This window comes from Cyprinodon tularosa, unplaced genomic scaffold, assembly GCF_016077235.1.
Source record: "Cyprinodon tularosa strain WSP-4 unplaced genomic scaffold, ASM1607723v1 ctg46, whole genome shotgun sequence".
In the NCBI taxonomy this organism is placed as follows: domain Eukaryota; kingdom Metazoa; phylum Chordata; class Actinopteri; order Cyprinodontiformes; family Cyprinodontidae; genus Cyprinodon; species Cyprinodon tularosa.
Genome location: NW_024039185.1, coordinates 1,339,755 through 1,343,567, shown reverse-complemented (window position 1 = coordinate 1,343,567; position 3,813 = coordinate 1,339,755).

The following is a 3,813-nucleotide window of genomic DNA, read 5'->3' as shown; positions in this document are numbered from 1 at the left end:
ACAGGTGCTCTCAATCAGCTGAGCAGCATACAGACGGTGGCGTTTGTAATAAAAGGCAGCTGCGCAGTTGAAAAGGGAGAAGAAAGCTGGACAAAGCACGGGGGAAAGGACCTGCAGACGGAGAGAGCGACAGCGGCCCGGCGTGTTGGAGAGAGAGCGACAGCGGCCCGGCGTGTTGGAGAGAGAGAGACAGCGGCCCGGCGTGTTGGAGAGAGAGAGAGCGACAGCGGCCCGGCGTGTTGGAGAGAGAGAGAGCGACAGCGGCCCGGCGTGTTGGAGAGAGGGAGAGAGCGACAGCGGCCCGGCGTGTTGGAGAGAGAGAGAGCGACAGCGGCCCGGCGTGTTGGAGAGAGAGAGAGCGACAGCGGCCCGGCGTGTTGGAGAGAGAGAGAGCGACAGCGGCCCGGCGTGTTGGAGAGAGAGAGAGAGCGGCCCGGCGTGTTGGAGAGAGAGAGAGCGACAGCGGCCCGGCGTGTTGGAGAGAGAGAGAGCGCGACAGCGGCCCGGCGTGTTGGAGAGAGAGCGCGACAGCGGCCCGGCGTGTTGGAGAGAGGACTGCATGCTCCATTCGCGCCAGCTAACAGTACACCCCTTTTTACAGACTGTCCACTGACTCTGCTGTTCCTGACTACCCTGCATTTTTTAAATCTTTTTTACCTTTTAGCTTATTTTTAACGAACTTCTTTTAAGTGAACTCTTTTTAAAAAGAAGAAAAAAATCAATCATTGAACTCTTAAACTAATAAAAGGTTTTGGGGCTCTGCTCACAATCACCGCAGTCCTTTTTTTTTTACCGTAGTTCTTTTTTTGGATGATCGCACCTCTCGGGCCCACACTAGCTTTTGATCTTTTCCTATGTTCTATTATAGTCTCCCAGGTCTTGGCATATCTTGTTTAATTCTATATATTTAATCCTTCTCTCTATGGTGTTACCAATGCTAATTAATTACTCTGTGTTTGCTAGTTTATTCCTGTGTGTTCTACTTATTATAGTTCATCCCTTTTAGTCAGTATTGGTTGTTTCCCCTTGATTACAAGCTTGTTGTGTTTTAGTTCAGCTTTGTTGTGTCTAGAGCTGGCAGATTAGTCTCACCTGCTTCTATTCTGCCTCAGCTCCTCATTATCCCCTGATGAACTCACCTATCCAGTGTCATTCTCCACTCTTCCCTCAATATTTAAGCTTTCTGATTGCCATTGTTCTTTGCTGGATCCTTCCATCACGATTAACTTGACTGCCTGCTTTTTGTGCCCACACTCCATGTCCTGTTCTCTTTGTGCATCATCGTGTGTAAATTTTCTATGTAATTATCCACAAAGTGTTTGAAAGTCTCTGCACTTTGCAAAATCTCGACTTGATTTAAAATAAATGTTTTATAAAAATCACAAATATAGAGACTCAATGACTCCTATGCTGACTCTTTTGAATACAAATATATGGAACTTTTTTATTTAATATGCAAATATATATATTAAAAAAACAATATAGTATTAGGAACTAGACCCAGAAGCAAAATCCTGAAATCCTTCTTGAATAAAAAATGAAAATATTCCCTGGGTATATTTCATTCAAATTCTGGACTTTAATTTAGGAAAACTTTAGACGCCTCCATTTGTGATGTTCTAAAGTAAATCTGTCCATTAGTAAAACATGTAAGGGTTTAAAAAAGATATATGCTACAGTCCAGACGTTTAGATAGCTCTGAATATTTTTACGGTTTTCACACTTTTCCCAAACTTCCTTTGCCCACAGGACAGAACTTAGTCAGTTTTCTCCCATGAACCTAAAAGATCTGCACGGAAAACTTATTTTCAGTTTACCGGCCACCGGTATGTTAATTAGATTGCTCTTGAAATTCAAAGGTTTCATAATGCCATCCAATCAAAGATCCTCCACCAAATCGGACATGACAAGGTGATTGATATAAATTTTTTGACATCATAAAAGCTTGTTCTTAGCCTCGCTTGGCATAAGAATACAGCTTCAATTGAACTACTTTTAAAACCTATTTGTGTTTGTTTTATAATGACAAAATGTTTCCTTTTTACTTCTAGATATGCTGCTGAAATGGAGAGAGCATCTATTGGTTGTTATAGAAACCCATATATATGACTTATGAATATGACTTCTTTTGTGAAGGTTTTTATACATCTCAATTTTCCTGACTGTGCTTTTTGGTGACATGAACCTGGGTCCTCCTCCATTTTAGATTGTTGCTCTGACGGTAACTCAGACCCAACAGCTTAAATAAAGTGGAGAAAATTACTTTTTCTTTTTTTATACAGTGTTAGAGCAACAGAAGATGAAAACGAAGACGGTTTAAATTCTTCTTAGTAGAAGAAGATGGCAAGAAGGCTACAACAATTACTTCAACGTTTTCCAAGTTGCTATTTTCAATATGTCCCCAAGGACAATAACCTCACATTAAGGTGCACTTTATGTGCTTGAGGGTGAAAGGGAACTGAAAGTACCTCAAGTGATACCTCAGATGGTAATATTGCAAATAAACTTACCTCGTTCTAACTAAGGTAACTTTTAATATGAAATAAATTTACATTGTTTATGTTACTTGTCCAACAGTGCAAAGACGTAAATTAGTTTATCAAACTGCAATTTTTTACAGCCATTTACAGACTTAAAAAGATCAACAAGCATTGACACTTCTTTGTCTCATAGCATTTTTCTTGTATTCTCTATATCGTTTTCATTTTAAGCAGAAGTTAGCCTCATATGGCATCAGTATAAAAACAAAAAGTCACATGTTACTTTTTAAGTTCCTAGCTCTTAGATTTCATTAGAAGCAGACAGATGTAACGGAGAAGGAAAACAAACAGTGGTGATTCCAGATGATCCAGATTAGCAGCAAGGTCCAACAGCAAGCTTTACAAAATTATAGGAACAAGGACGTCTTAAATTCTCAGCTCATGTGTTGTCGTTTTTTTTCATGAGTTATTTTGGCTGCATTCTGCTGCTATTCTGTTATCTTTAGAATGTACTGTTTATGCATTCCAGGCACTGTCCTTCATGTGAAAACTGTTAATCAGTAATGAATCAATTAGAGAATTGCTCTCACAGGTTTATTGTTGGCAGGAAAATTCCACTCCGCAGGGAAAACAGTGTCCTTTCTTTTTGCAACTGTGAGAAAACAGCAATGAGAGAAAGTTTCAGAGAATGTCAAGGTTCTGTCAATAAAACTAACACCAAACTGTCACTACATCCTTCCTGTGTTTGCATGCCGCATGCACACATAAACACTTGTAAGCATACAGTGGCGCTGTTTGTAGACGCTCTCATTGGCGGGCTGGTGTGAACGCAGCGAACGCAGGGAGCTGAACCCCGGCGGGAATCCGGTTCACTGGTCAAAGGATGAAGGGACAAGCAGACAGTGTTTCACTACAGTCAAAGATGGCACTGTTCTGGATCCAGAACTGGAAACAAGTGGGTCTGCTGGTTCACTTAGACCTTCGATTGGAACTCAGATGTAGTTTGATTGCTGCTCTTGGATTTAGGATTTCTGTCCCTTTCCTGAAAGCAGTAAAACCCAAAAGGAGCTCTTGACCTTTTTACACATTGTCTTGTTACAACCACAAACACCTATGACAGACTGCTGCATCCTAAATGCACCAGGGAGCGTTATCACAGATCCTTCCACCCAGCAGCTGTAAGACTTTATAACCACCACTGTTCCCAACAACATCAAGAAGTTGTTAAATGAATGCTGATTTTGCACATTTTCTATCTTAGTCATTTAAATAACCTGCTGCTGTCATTTTATATTTTGAACGTCCCTGATGTCGCTGCTATTTTCTAATATCC